The sequence below is a fragment of the Schistocerca piceifrons genome, chromosome 7 (assembly GCF_021461385.2).
Source record: "Schistocerca piceifrons isolate TAMUIC-IGC-003096 chromosome 7, iqSchPice1.1, whole genome shotgun sequence".
Taxonomy (NCBI): domain Eukaryota; kingdom Metazoa; phylum Arthropoda; class Insecta; order Orthoptera; family Acrididae; genus Schistocerca; species Schistocerca piceifrons.
Window position 1 is genome coordinate 449068550 of NC_060144.1, and position 14890 is coordinate 449083439.

The 14890-nt window shown below is 43.0% G+C and overlaps 1 protein-coding gene across 1 annotated transcript in view; it reads left to right on the plus strand.

The window, feature by feature from the left end:
• LOC124709006 (O-acyltransferase like protein-like) overlaps positions 1-14890 on the plus strand; it is a 204737-nt gene that overhangs the window by 147755 nt on the left and 42092 nt on the right. The window lies entirely within an intron of this gene.

The window sequence follows — 14890 nt, forward strand, 5'->3', positions numbered from 1 at the left end:
AATGCAGGCGAAAATAAAGAAAATTAAAAATTTTGCTGGCGTTGGAATAATTTACTTAGATTTTCACGATTCTTTCTCTAATTATGCAAAGAAAAATACCGTTAAAATCATGATATCATCTCATAAGTTGGTTCATATAATTCGTAATTTTATAAAGAATCGTACTATCAGTTTTCATAATGATCAGTTCTATGCTTTTTGAGTTAGACTGTACGCAAATGAGAAAAATGTCATTTCGAGGTAACCGCGTTTGAAAAATAAATTCTCAGAAAATAGAAATTCAAGGAAGTTATAAATGTAAAATGTTTACCGATTTATCTGCAATTTGAGCACCATATAGTAAGCCTCCTCCTTCCTCATAGGCTTCGTTTTGCGATTGCACCAGTGCTTTCCGGCCTTCCTTCGATTCCAATGAATTACGTCGGTTCTGCCGGCTCACGCGCTGGTTTTCCATTTGTTCGACATAATTGAAGTTTTGCGTGTCTACTACGAATCCTGCCTCGTTCATGACCATCAGAAGAGATGAATTCCCTTCATTGAATAAGTCCACTGCTACATACGGTGCCAATTGAACGACTTTTTGTCCGGAGTGCAAGTGTTTAGGAGGTAATTAATAAATCTTCATATATTGGAAGAATTTCCTTTTGTACATCGGGTGCACTCGGTTCGATGCTCATAAAATCTAAACGATTGCGAATTTCGCTTTGAAATTTTGACAGCCTATTCTTGGATAGTTAAGCTAGCGATTTCTGCAATAAAAAATCGGATTTTTTTGAACTTCCTAATGTGATTTTCCCCCTTAAGGTGATAATCTCTGAGCTTCAGTCTTTAAAAGTGTTGCCACCCACAAGTCATAAATGAATTTTGAAATCATCATGTCTTCCACATTGATTTCTTTATTCTTTCCCGGTAGCAAGGTAAGCGTGCCCACACGAACAGACTTCGTAAATTACGTACTTCAGTCTGTAGTGCCTTCCTCACACCTAGTATTTTTTTTTCACTCTGTAACTTAAAAATACTTCCGATGCCTTTGAATCTGTAACTTCTACTTTTCCTAACAAAATTCCGAACGATACAACGTTCGTGTAAGAAATGCCGATCGGTACTGTCCGCCTCTCAGAAATGTTCAAGTGTGTCTGAATTCCTAAGGGACCAAACTGCTGAGGTCATCGGTCCCTAGACTTAAACACCACTTAAACTAAAACTAACTTATGCTAAGGACAATAAACACAACCATGCCAGAGGGAGGACTCGAACCTTCGGCGGGAGGGGCCGCGCAGTCCGTGACGTGGCGCCTTAAACCGCGCGGCCACATCGCTCGGCGTCCGCCTCTCCAAATGAAGCTGTAGTCCTATACCCCACTTCTACTGGTTATAATCAGACATGGCTTCGTAACATGGCAAGTGCATTTGGTGAGATATCCTGACAATCGCCACACCATTGAGGTATGTCCAGTCTCAAATTGGCCTAACTCAGTTCCAGCTGACGATGAGACTAAAGAAGCCTATGTTGTAATCTTCCTACAGAAAAGTCGTCACTGTTAATTGAATCAAAGACTTCATTTCAGTAGTCGACTGCCCGCATCTCGTGGTCGTGCGGTAGCGTTCTCGCTTCCCACGCCCGGGTTCCCGGGTTCGATTCCCGGCGGGGTCAGGGATTTTCTCTGCCTCGTGATGGCTGGGTGTTGTGTGATGTCCTTAGGTTAGTTAGGTTTAAGTAGTTCTAAGTTCTAGGGGACTGATGACCGTAGATGTTAAGTCCCATAGTGCTCAGAGCCAGCCAGCCAGTCAGTAGTCGACTGTTTTGCCCAAGCTGCCTGGGCGGACATAAACATCAAATTTTATCTTCCTGTACTTGTTATCTATATGTATTTGTTGTGTACATGGTTCCGCGTAGTCAGCGCGTACACAAACCAAATTCTGCTTCCGCCGATCCGCGTATTAATATGTCTCAGCCAATGAGATTGCTGCTAACGTAGAACCTTTTCTCCTCGCGGATCACACTCGCGCAGTGATACCTGAACGCTCAAGGTATTATACCGTGTACAGACCTCCGATTAGTCATTCTGCATCAATCTGCATTTTTTTGTACCAGTCTATAGTCTTGTTTCAGTCTGCGCCTAATAAGATTACCATATTCCTGTACATAGCCATGAAGAGAAATGTATAGACACTTTGTCAAGTATCAGAGATATGTGAGAATAAGATTAAGGTACCAAGACCAAAGGAACTTCAGATTGTCAATTGTAAATAGCATCCAGAATCAGGTTAAGTAAGGTTTATGATTTTCATTATTTAAATAAATGTGTGTGAAAATTAATCAAGTTCTGTTTAAAGTTGGTCACCGTCAATCTGCTACTCTAAGCGTGCAATTGGCATTTCTATCGTCTGACCTAACGGCAGAAGATGAACACGCCACGATAAGACCACGAGACATATTGCTGACACTCGCCTACTTCGTTAGAGCGACAAGTCAAATAATCTGATGGTGTGTGTACCGAAGGTCTTACAGTACGCACGCCACAGTATTCCTTATCACCCACAACACACTGAATGGCTTTTCTTCTTTATGCTACCCTCTTTGGTTCCTGTTGTCACTGCAGAAGAGGAAGGGGGAAGGAATCGCGGGGAGCGGCTCCTGCCCTACCTATTGATCTGGGGAAGCCTTCAGCAGTGCACCTATACCAGCCGCCGTGATTTCACCTGTGCCTGTCCTACAACTTCTTTTATCAATGCTCTCTTTTCACTATCCACCATAAGTCATTTTTCATGACACCGTCACAGTCCCTCACTCTCAGAAGTTTTCTATTGGCACGCTGATTGTGTAGGTGGAGAGACCATCGTCTCCTTTGTAAATCTCTTCACCATCATCATTTACGTGTTTGACGTATTCCCAAATTCTCTCATTTTATTGTTGTCTTCTTCATCTACTTAAAGCTTCTGTTGGCACGAATGTGGGGTAAAGAGACCAATAACAACGCTGATGAGTCGTTTGTAAGCACCATCATAATTTGCTTTCACGTGTTTGACCTATTTCCCGATTTCCTCGCATTTTATTGATCTCATCTTCATCTACATGTAATATGCTCATCTGAATCTGTGCAGCGATAGTTAGTGGCGGCTTTGTTGCAATTCTGAGTAGAGCTTCTGTCGTATTTCCCACAGTAAATGAGCAACTCACTTCGCTATTCCTCATGGTTTCAAACTTTTTAGCATCCACCGATAATTGTTCATCTATAGTGACAGGAACAGCAGTACGAAAGGTGAATGAAAGAAACTAGAATTCCTTCTGTGGACAGACGGGCTTATTGTTAGATGCCTCAACTGTAGCTTTCCGACTTCTTTTAAAAATCTGTTAAGTTGTCCCTATGGAAGCGTCAGGAAAGACTCCCTCTTTAGTACACGTTGTATCATGTTACACGATTTTCCTTTCATCATTTTATACGTCATGGTAGCGCTTGTCATTTAGGTCCTTTAACTTTCAAGGGAAAAGGAAAAATGTTCCTAGTTGCTGGTAAGGACACTAAGATGGACGCTAAAGCGGTGTATTTTTCTTTTTGTTCGAACTCTGCCTGACACCGATTGCTGCCAAGTACAGAGCTTTGTCATGGGGAAGGAGCCAAGCCTTTGAGTGCTAAAAAATGGGCAAGATCTACTTGTGTAGGACCTCAAGCAATAGTTTCACTACTTGCTCTTAGCAATGCTGATTACTGGAGGAACGCATTCATGATGTACTGTATAACGCGGGTTGAGAGATCGGTGACCTTACAACTGCAAAAGCGCAGAAAAAATAGCATAACCTTGTTTTCACATTGGCTCTCGTTTGTTTTTTCGTTCATGGTGATGCAGGTTACTGGCAAAATTGATGCTTTAAAAAAAAAAAGGTTCAAATGGCTCTGAGCACTATAGGGCTTAACGTCTGAGGTCATCAGTCCCCTAGAACTTAGAGCTACTTAAACTTGACTAACCTAAGGAGCTCACACACATCCATTCCCTAGGTAGGATTCGAACCTGCGACCGTAGCGGTCGCACAGTTTCAGACTGAAGCGCCTAGAACCACTCGGCCACAACGGCCGGCTTGATGCTTTGTTTCGGTGTCATACCCTTAACACCATGTCAGCTCACCTGTAACAATTTTCGATTAAATTCGATGCTAATACATTGTTTTACACTGCTCAACAGAAGTTTGGAATAGTCCACGATACTAGAGGTCACATAGAACTAGGCACTTCATGCATTATTCCGTTACAGCCCATGTACTGGACAGTCATGTGAACATACCGCTGCCGCAGCGGCACATGGCGAGCAGTGCGCTATCAACAGCAGCTGCATTCAGTTTGTGTTCGGCACGGCAGTTACACGCCACTTGGTGGCATACAACACTTTGGTAGTCAGAATAGCGGCTTTACTTCCAGCAGGTCATAAACGGCAAGATGTTGCCGGTCGATTACATGTCACTCAAAGTGTTGTGTATTAGGTGTGGCAAAAGTACAGAGAGACGGGAAATGTAAACGATAGACCTCGCAGTGGTCGTCCTTGTACAACACCAATGCAGGATCGTTTCCTCCAACTGTAGGCTCGCAGGCGCCCAACATCAGCTGCCAGAAATATTGGAAATGACTTCTCCCGGGCGACAGGGATTCGTATCTCAGACCTAACAGTACTTAGAAGATTGCATCAGGGTGATCATTCAAGAAGACCAATGAGAAGTCTTTTACTGAACAAACGAAGTCGACGCAATCGAAGCACCTGGGGTCTTGCACATGAACAATAGACCATTGCAGAATGAAGTCAATGTTTGCTGACGAGACCACGATTGGTTTGCGACCGGACACTAGAGGCGTTAGGGTTTGGAGAAGCGTTAGACGAAACCAGGAACGCCGATACGTTTAAGAAGTCCATCCGTTTGCGGTTGTAAGAGTAATGTTCTGAACGGCACTAATGATGGGACGGCGGACGCCTCTAATTCCCATCTAAGGCAATTTCACTAGTCTCAGATACCTCAAGAGATCCTACAAATGATTTTCAGGCGGTACACACGTTTGAAGTCAGTGACAACTTCAACCTAGTTGAAGACAACGCAAGGCCGCACCGTACTCAGGTGTCTCGGTATCTTCAAAGATGCAATATCAACCGAATGCATTGGCTCGCGCAGTCTCCAGACATGAATGCAATTGAGCATGCATGGAACCTTTTGAAGGTGGCCATTGCACAGCGTCCAAATCCACCTGACAATCTTCAGGACATCACTGAAGCTGCCGTTAAAGTGAGAGATCCCATACCCCAAGATAAACTTGATGGTCTCATCCAGAGCAAGCCTCGCAGAGAGGAAGAACTCATCCATGTGCGGGGAGAACATACCCACTACTAAAGACTGATAATGATCATCATGAGATAAAGATTTTCACCGCTTTTGTTTTCAATGTGTGCATTTAAGAAAGAGCCTGCTTTGTTTTGTAATGATTTTTTGCAACTAACCAAAGTCGTTCTTGCTTTCAAAAGGAATTATGTTTATTTTGTTAAGAAGATATGGTACAAACCTCAAGGGGTGCGCTTTAACAATGCATTGTAGTAAATTCTATTACATTGCAAACTTTTGTTTGTGTATAATGTCAGCAACTGAAATATCTCTGAAGACGTGTACTGGCCTTTTTTTAAAAAAAAGAAAAAGAAAAAGAAAAAAGAACAAAAAAACCTTTGGCAAATGTGGCTATTCGCGTGAGTCTATAGCTCTATTCCTCAAGCGACCTTGCCTGTATGTTCTTCACGGGAGGTTTCTTAGAGAACGACTATAAGATGCATGGGACTTTCGTGAGTCGTCCCGATGTGCACGAATATCTCTGATTTTTACAGTCACGGTCAAAAATGGTTCAAATGGCTCTGAGCACTATGGGACTTAACATCTGTGGTCATCAGTCCCCTAGAACTTAGAACTACTTAAACCTAACTAACCTAAGGACATCAAACACACCCATGCCCGAGGCAGGATTCGAACCTGCGACTGTAGACAGTCACGGTCATTTTGGGGGTGTATGCAGGGGGAATTATTAAGCAGCTTCACCGTTCTTTACAACGTACTTTCTCTGATGTTAACATTAAAGCTCTCCGTGACGCAAACGCTTTTCTTCTAACGCTCGCCACGGGATTTTTATGAGCGACAGCGGACGCTCTCGTGCTTGCTCAACAAACCTGTAACGAAATGCACCGTTGATCTCTCCATCTTCTCTACTAATGCTATCCCTGACTGACGACCAGTTCTGCAGAATCGTTCGAACGAAGGCTTTGCATGCTTGTCAGTGAAGTACCTTGCATCCTTCCAATGAAATGTGTTGCATCAGATTTTCCTAAGACTAGTTTTACGTATTCGTTAAACTCAGGTGGCTCCGACTGTGCTTACTTCCAGATGCTTTCGCTAGTTCCTTTCCCCATTGCCTAATCGTCAATGTGTACCGGAAGTTCTAAGCCGAGTAGACATTATATCGTCATGTTGGGCATCAACTGTCAATTTCCACATCAACTGTCGATTCTGTGCGAATGTTTCTGCATTTCTGTACAAATGTACGACTTTATTGTAATTTATACAATACTATTACTCGTGAACTGAGTCACGGAGTTTTCGACGATATCTGCAGTATAATTCTTAACTGTACTATAACACTGCCCTATGGTATAGCTGAAAGTACGTCTGACGAATTCTCGCTGTTACGAGCAATGTTTTGAGTTCTGTTCTAGGAAGACTTCAACCAATGGAAAAGCTGTTCGTATTTTGTCCGCTGGGCGTAGTTTGTCCACAAGGCTTCAGTAAAGAACTGTACAAAATTCCTTCCGAAGGTCAAGGAACGCGACAACCGTCTGCGTGCCATCATTTATTTTCTACAGCACTCAGAGTCTCATGAATGAACATTTAAGAGTTGCGTTTCACAAGATCATGTTAGGCAAAATCCTGGTTGATTTCTACAGAGCAAAATGGCTCTGAGCACTATAGGACTTAACAGCTGAGGCCATCGGTCCCCTAGAACTTAGAACTACTTGAACGTAAGGACATCACACACATCCACGCCCGAGGCAAGATTCGAACCTGCGACTGTAGCAGTCGCGCGGTTCCGGACTGAAGCACCTAGAACTGCTGGGCCACCGCGGCCGGCTTCTACAGAGCAGATTTTTTGCCTGTGCATGATTTATAATAAGCGATGCGGCATTTCTACTCCTTAGCTGAATGATTCAGTTTAATTACATCCAGCCATCAGTTCCCGAACGTAGTGCAAGAGAGTTAAGAAGCATTTTTTTCCTTTTTCTTCTTTTCTTTTTTCTTTCAGGAGAACCAGCTGATTTGGAGTCTCACACAAAAATCCTAAGCTTTCCAGTACAAAAGTCTAACATACATACTCAGAGAGCCAACAAACGATGCCTGGGGAAGGGTCCTCTGTACCACTACTAGAGTGGTCGTTACGAAGCTACACACCTCAAGGTCGTACCAACTGGTTGCAGTCCACAGGTGTTGGGCGCTGTGATCCGCCCGTCTCAGAGTTTTGTTGCCACGATGTTGGCAGTGCGGTTTCTGTCTTGACGTACGGTTTCTGTCTTCCATGGAACTGTGCACTGACGTGTGTTTGGCATTCGGCGAAATGCAGAAGCAACGGGCTTGCTTAGAAGGCGAAGACACATTCGAAAACAATCTAAAATTGTCGTATCGAATTTAATGATTTTTTTTAGTGAGCTGGCTAACAGTTAAAAAACCAGGAAAAGCATAAATTCTGCGCAATTTCGTAAAATGACAGCAAGACTTCGTGGTCTTTCCGATTCTACTGTATTCCATACTAACACTGCAGGAACGTCGGCAGACTCTCTAAATGTGAGCATCGGTTTTGATTCTTCAAGAAACGAATATAAACGAAAACGGAAATCTGTGGAATTTGATGATTTTTTTTAACAAAAAGTTAGTGGATAGAACTGTGCTTTAATACTACGACCAGTGATAGCATCCGACGACGAGAAAAATACGGGGTGATCTCTGTGAAAAAAGTTCCTCTTGCTCAGAAACTTCCTTCCTTTGCCTTCTCCGCTTAGTCAGTCATCATTCGCCTTTCCTACTTCAGCTGTTATATGCTCATACCATTTTACATCGCTTTGCAGCATTACGTCTAGATATTTAATCGACATGACTGTCACAGCACACTACTAATGCTGTATGAACTGCTAGCTGTCATTCATCCTACCAACTAGAAAGCTTTGGCTGTCTCTTCTAGTATCCCCCGGCAGACACTCAACGAAGACACCTTCCCGTACACCACAGCAACATCGGCAAACAGCCGCATATTGCTCCTCAACTTGTCTACCAGATCATTTATGTACGAGGGTAATCCCAAAAGTAAGGTCTCTTATTTAATTGTAAGTACATAGACCTGTTAACTTCTAAAATGGTTTACATCATTTTACAGCTTGAACATTTAGCTATTTTTCGACATAATCACCATTTCTGTCGATGCATTTATGTAGACGCTGTGGCAGTTTTTGTATTCCCATGTCATACCAGCTCGCTGCCGTGCTGTTCAGAAAGTTATCAACCTTTTCTTTCACCTCGTCGTCGGAGCTGAATCGCTTTCCGGCCAAATGTTATTTTAACCTAGGGAACAGGTGATAGTCACTGGGCGCCAAGTCAGGACTATAGGGTGGGTGGGTGATTATATTCCACTGAAAGTGTTGCAGGAGAGCAACGGTTTGCCGAGCGATGTCTGGGCGAGTGTTGTCGTGGAGAATGAGTACGCCCTTGCTCAACATTCGTCTTCTACATCTACGTGATTACTCTGCAATTCACATTTAAGTGCTTGGCAGAGGGGTTCATCGAACCACAATCATACTATCTCTCTACCATTCCACTCCCGAACAGCGCGCGGGAAAAACGGACACCTAAAACTTTCTTTTCGAGCTCTGATTTCTCTTATTTTATTTTGATGATCATTCCTACCTATGTAGGTTGGGTTCAACAAAATATTTTCTCATTCGGAAGAGAAAGTTGGTGACTGAAATTTCGTAAAAAGATCTAAACGTCTTTGCTTTAATGACTTCCATCACAACTCGCGTATCATATCTGCCACACTCTCTCCCCTATTACGTGATAATACAAAACGAGCTGCCCTTTTTTTGCACCCTTTCGATGTCCTCCGCCAATCCCACCTGGTAAGGATCCCACAGCGCGCAGCAATATTCTAACAGAGGACGAACGAGTGTAGTGTAAGCTGTCTCTTTAGTGGATATGTTACATCTTCTAAGTGTCCTGCCAATGAAACGCAACCTTTGGCTCGCCTTCCCCACAATATTATCTATGTGGTCTTTCCAACTGAAGTTGTTCGTAATTTTAACACCCAGGTTCTGAATTTCCCGTTTGAGTTTTTTGAGAGTCTCACAGTACCTGTCAGCGTTAATTGTGGTCCCAGCGGGCATAAAGTCGACCAACAATATCCCTTTCCGATCCCAAAAAACGGTTGCCATGACTTTACCGGCAGACTGTGTTTGTCTGAATTTCCGCGGCTTTGGCGAAGAAGGATGCCGTCACTGGCGTGCTTGTTGCTTGGTCTCAGGTGTAAAGTGGTATGCCCAGGTTTCGTCCCCCGTGAAAATTGTGTCCAGAAAGTTGTCCTGTTCGGCTGCAAGGCAGTGAAGAAATGCGTTGGAAGCATCATCTCGTTTCCATATGTGGTCCTCAGTCAGCATGCGTGGCACCCATCTTGGGCACACCATCCGGTAGTTCAATGTTTCCGTTGAAATTCTGTGAGCGGTGCGTCGGGAAACCTTAGGAACCAACGTGCAGAGATCATCCAGGGTGATCCGCCGATCTTCACGCATGCTTTGCTCAACCTTCAACACTGTCTCCTCAGAAATTGACGGTCTCCCGCTTCTTTGTTCGTCGTGAATTTCGGTCCGACCAGCTGCAAACTCTTTACACCACTTACGAACATTTTTGACATCCATACACTTCCGTCAATTGGAAATGGATTTTAATCGGCGCAGTGCCTTTTGCGTTCAAAAACCGAATAACTGCGCGCAATTCCCACTTGACGGTAACATTCAACGAGAGCTCCATTCTTAACGGCTGCCAAGCCAAGACTGAGCGCCCCAGCGCGGCGTGCGCACGTTTACACACAGCGCGTGAAGCACTCTTCATAACAGTGTGACCAACTGCCACACAAACAGAGTTCTGTACTTGTAAAAAATTGGAGACCTTACTTTTGGGATTACCCTCGTAGATAGAAAATAACAGCTGCATTACTAGGGTCGTAAAATATGCACTAAGACGGGTTTAAATGGTCCACCTCCTACAATATTTAAGTTCCGCAGCTCCGGGAGTGTGATAGTGCGAAGTTTACTTTGCATTAATTAATTCTAAGAGTAAATAACTTTTCTCACTCCGCGTAGCAATTACGGAATGAAAAGTAAACTTCACTGCAATGTTATTGCTTAAAATGAATCATCACATGGTCTTTCATAGCTTATTACCATGTAAAAAAGAAACAATGAATTGCAGAACACAAATATATCCACATATTTTCTTCCAGAGCAATATTCGTTGGCTGCGCCTCGTAACATCTGACGATCTTTCAAAGAAATTCATTAAGTATCATATCTATTACCCTGACCTGACTCAATAAAATAACCGCCAGTCAGTAACGAATACGGATGGAAGACTGGCATATACAGAGGTTTCCTTCCGTCTGCTTTTCGCACTTGTAGTGTTCAAGCTGTTGGCTCATTGCTGCTCCCCTCTACTGATTACGCGTCCTCCGTCCGGCCACTATCTTCCCTGGAGTGTGCATGTGATTGGTGACCTGGACGTTCACAAGAAGTAAGAGATTTTCCAAACGCAGTTAATGTATTTGTTGGTCGTACAGGATAGTGTTACACCCAGCTATCGTGGCTCCATTGAGTGTGTGGTCTTCGCTTTTTTTTAAACTTGTCTCTTAGTCCTAGAGCTTTGCAAATTCATTGAATGTAAGAGTATAAGCTAATTGTGCCTCTTGAGATATTTACTCTCTGTCGACATAGGACAGCCTGGTATTATGTGGCTCGTGCATTCAGGGCGTACTCAAAAAGGCCTACATCTATTGACATTTGGTTTTCATTACAAATTTTTCATAGTTGTTCGTCCTCAAGACCCGATCTTGCTACTATTAGAGCTTCTGATTCTGCTCCATTTCTTCCTCTTTTAATCCGCATGTGTCTGATCTTTGACAACGTTTAAGTTCACCACGCTCTCTAAATACTGATCATGCAGAGATTTCTCTCTCTAAAATTTTTTCCTGAGTAACCACTTTGATGTTACTTTGCAGAAGTCAGTCAGCAGCTGTACGTTCTGCGTTGTGTGTGAACTTTCTTGCAAGGTATTAAGCCTAAGCAATAACTTCTTTCTTTCCATTTGCATCTACGACATTCTAACGTGCCACTTCTATTTGTCTCAGACATCGCCCTACTTGAGTCAAGCATAGTTCGCCGTTGTCAACTGTAGGGTGAACTACACCATACACGGTCGACAATTTTCTTGCCGCATGATTTGCAGAAAAAAATGTTTTTGGGTTCAGTCGACCAGATCGACGCTATATTCAATTACACATACTACCAGTGATGCTATAGTCGTAATTGTGAGAGAGAGTGAAGTAAACGATGCAGGTTACCAGTTACGTGCTTATGACCGACGAGCTTTTCCTCAAAGCGAGATTGACTTCTATCTCTGTTATTTGTTGTCTCATTATGCTACTTAGATTTGGCGTATTAAACCGTTTGTACAAGTCGAGTACAATATTACTGCACTTGGGAGTGATGGCCCTTCGGTTGGCTTATCGTGAGTTTTTATGGTGGTATTTCACGAGGACATGTTGAGTCCCTTGTTGAGCACAAGTACAAATGTACTGAAATCATTCACAGTGTGATGTGTTTTCTTCAGTTACCATCGCACTTGTTTACTGTGACGTCACCGCGTATTTCCAGTAACAGCTACGGGAGGACAATTGCAACAATATTGTAGTCGGATAGTAACAGGTAGCTAAGTTTCTTGCAGCAACTACGTTATTTTAACTTACTGCTACGGCGCTTACACTGGTATTTCAATCACAGATTAACTTTCTCACTTTGGTAAGTTATTTAATTTCCACACCTTGAATGTCTGAATATCAACAGTATCGGGATTACCTCTTCCAATCGTCGTTATGACTTTCCTTCACACTATTACGCAATTTAGCTATTCCATGCTTCTGAAAAGTTGCGGTATTACTTTAACTGATATTCAACTCGTCTCTTATCTTCAAACCTTTCCACAAGCACCACTATTATATCCATCAGACAAAGAAATCCTTCTGTCACTAAGCAGAGCACACACATCTAAGATATAGTTGGTACAAGGATTTCCGGAACTTAGGGACATTTCTCTTGCAACTCTTGTCTCTAATGAAGTCAATAGGCATCACATTTTAATTTTTGTTTGTTTTCTCATCTTTTTGTTTGAAGATCGACAGTACAGAACAAACCACGCTAGACAGTCCTGAAGAGATCTGCCTCAGTTCTGGCTTATTTTAAATCAGTATGTCTGATTTGTGGCCATAAAGAAAAGGATGCCAGTAGAGAGAAACGATCGCATACGCATTTCGACATTAACTTGAATTGATAACTTAAATTGATAACTTAAATTTAGGATAATCTGTCAGGGATCTGAGCACAGCTCCTCCACGATTTGAGTCCCGGGTCTAAATTCCAGCGCAGCCTCAGTCGTCGGAATTCAGACCTATGTAAGCGTGCACACGCCGTGGGCACCTATCACGAACTGTGCTGGTTGCCGTAACTGGGACAGTTGCGTGCGAGTGCGAGGCGGCTGAAGCGGCCAGAGTCAAAGCGCTCCTGTCACGAAGAAGTAAGCGTGCCGCTACAGAAATCCTCGCGTGGGTGCCATTGGCAGTTCTCTGTTGCGGAAGTTCCCTTATACTGGTTTCTGACGAAACCTTTCTTCAGTAGCTTGGTGGATGCTGGCTCTGCTGGTGCCGAACACCCAACACCCCCGCCCCCCCTCCACCCAACTGCTTCCACACCATGACTGATGGTCAGCAACTTTAACTGAAATTATCTTACGGGGCGCAGAACATATCGAAACAACATTTTCCATAGGTGGTGCGTCATTGAAAGTTTATTACTGACAGTATGCCATTGTGTGCTCCTGCAGACAGTGTCTAAACCTCTCATTGAAAAGCGGACTATCGTGATGTGACACTAGTTGTGGTTTTACACGTAATCCCTGTGAGTTCAATAGGAAATATAAGAAATGCTTGTCAGCTGTTGCTGTTACTAAAGTATCGACATCATATGATTCAAAATTTTTGTTAACACAATGATTCGCTACATTCTTTATTATAAAGTAGAATTTAAATATCAAGCAATTAACAGGATGTAAACCGGCACTGCACAGTATAACTGAGAAAACTGTCATGGTGGAATTGAAGCTCTGTTCCCGTGCTTAAATGTTTGGATAATAAAACAAAATCGCGTTGTTGCAAGCAAGTGGACCCCTTTCATTTTTATTCATTTATTTAACCTGATCTGGTAAGGGTCATCAGGTTCTCTCTATCATCGGACCAGGGTTCCACACTTATAGTATCATCTATTACATTACAGTTACCTAAGAAATTAACAATTCTGATGTGACAACCAATAGATTTGAGTATCTGAAATGGCGGAGTGAAGTGTACTTATTATGGATTAATAAAGTTAATAATGACATTACTTGTACTACTGCAGCGTCTGTCACTATTAGTAAAAATAACAAGAGTAATAATAACGTCGTCGGCCGCGGTGGCCGTGCGGTTCTACGCGGTTCAGTCCGGAACAGCGGGACGGCCACGGTCGCAGGTTCGAATCCTGCCTCGGGCATGGATGTGTGTGATGTCCTTAGGTTAGTTAGGTTTAAGTAGTTCTAAGTTCTAGGGGACTGATGACCTAAGATGTAAAGTCCCATAGTGATCAGAGCCATTTGAACCATTTGAATAATAACGTCAATAATTGTGATATTAATAATGATAGTGGCAGATACTAGAAGAATTTATAAACCTACGAAATTTAAACAGACTGCCTCGGCTAAGATACTAGGAAATGAGGAAGACCAGGTTAGAAAGAAGGGTGTACAAGGGTAACGAATGCATGCAGAGACAATGGCAGTCTTATTGCTACTTTAGTAAATATGAGATTATCTGTCTTAAAGCTGGAGATGTTATTTAGTTCTCCACTTCAATGTGGGAGGTTGGTTCAGAATCGAGTTCTGATCTTGAGAGGGCTTCGAGAAGGTGACTGAACGATGGCATGGAAGAGATTATTAACTGAGAAAACAGAAGCATGGCTGGCAAATGAGTGATGTCGGCGGCTGAATACAAGATTATTGTGCCTGTATTATTCCGAATTACGACCCATAGTTTCTTCAGACATGCATGCATACATGCAGGGACTATAATAACATACTTTTTTTGTTTGTTTGCGGAGTTTATTTAGTAAAGGAAACGTAGGTTATTTACTGGTAGGGAGGCATTCGGAAGCTTATAGTCATTTTTTTGGGATGCAATATGCAAGAGTTTTGTTGTACTGTACTTCGCAATCAAGCAATGGAGACAGTGCGACCGGTATACAGAAAAGTAAATCTTGCGTAAATGTAAAAAGAAACTTCCTGGCAGATTAAAACTGTGTGCCGGACCGAGACTCGAACTCGGGAACTTTGCCTTTCGCGGGCAAGTGCTCTACCGTCTGAGCTACCCAAGCACGACTCACGCCCCATCCTCACAGCTTTTAATCCGCCAGTACCTCGTCTCCTACCTTCCAAACTTCACAGAAGCTCTCCTGCGAACCTGGAGGACGGGGCATGAGTCGTG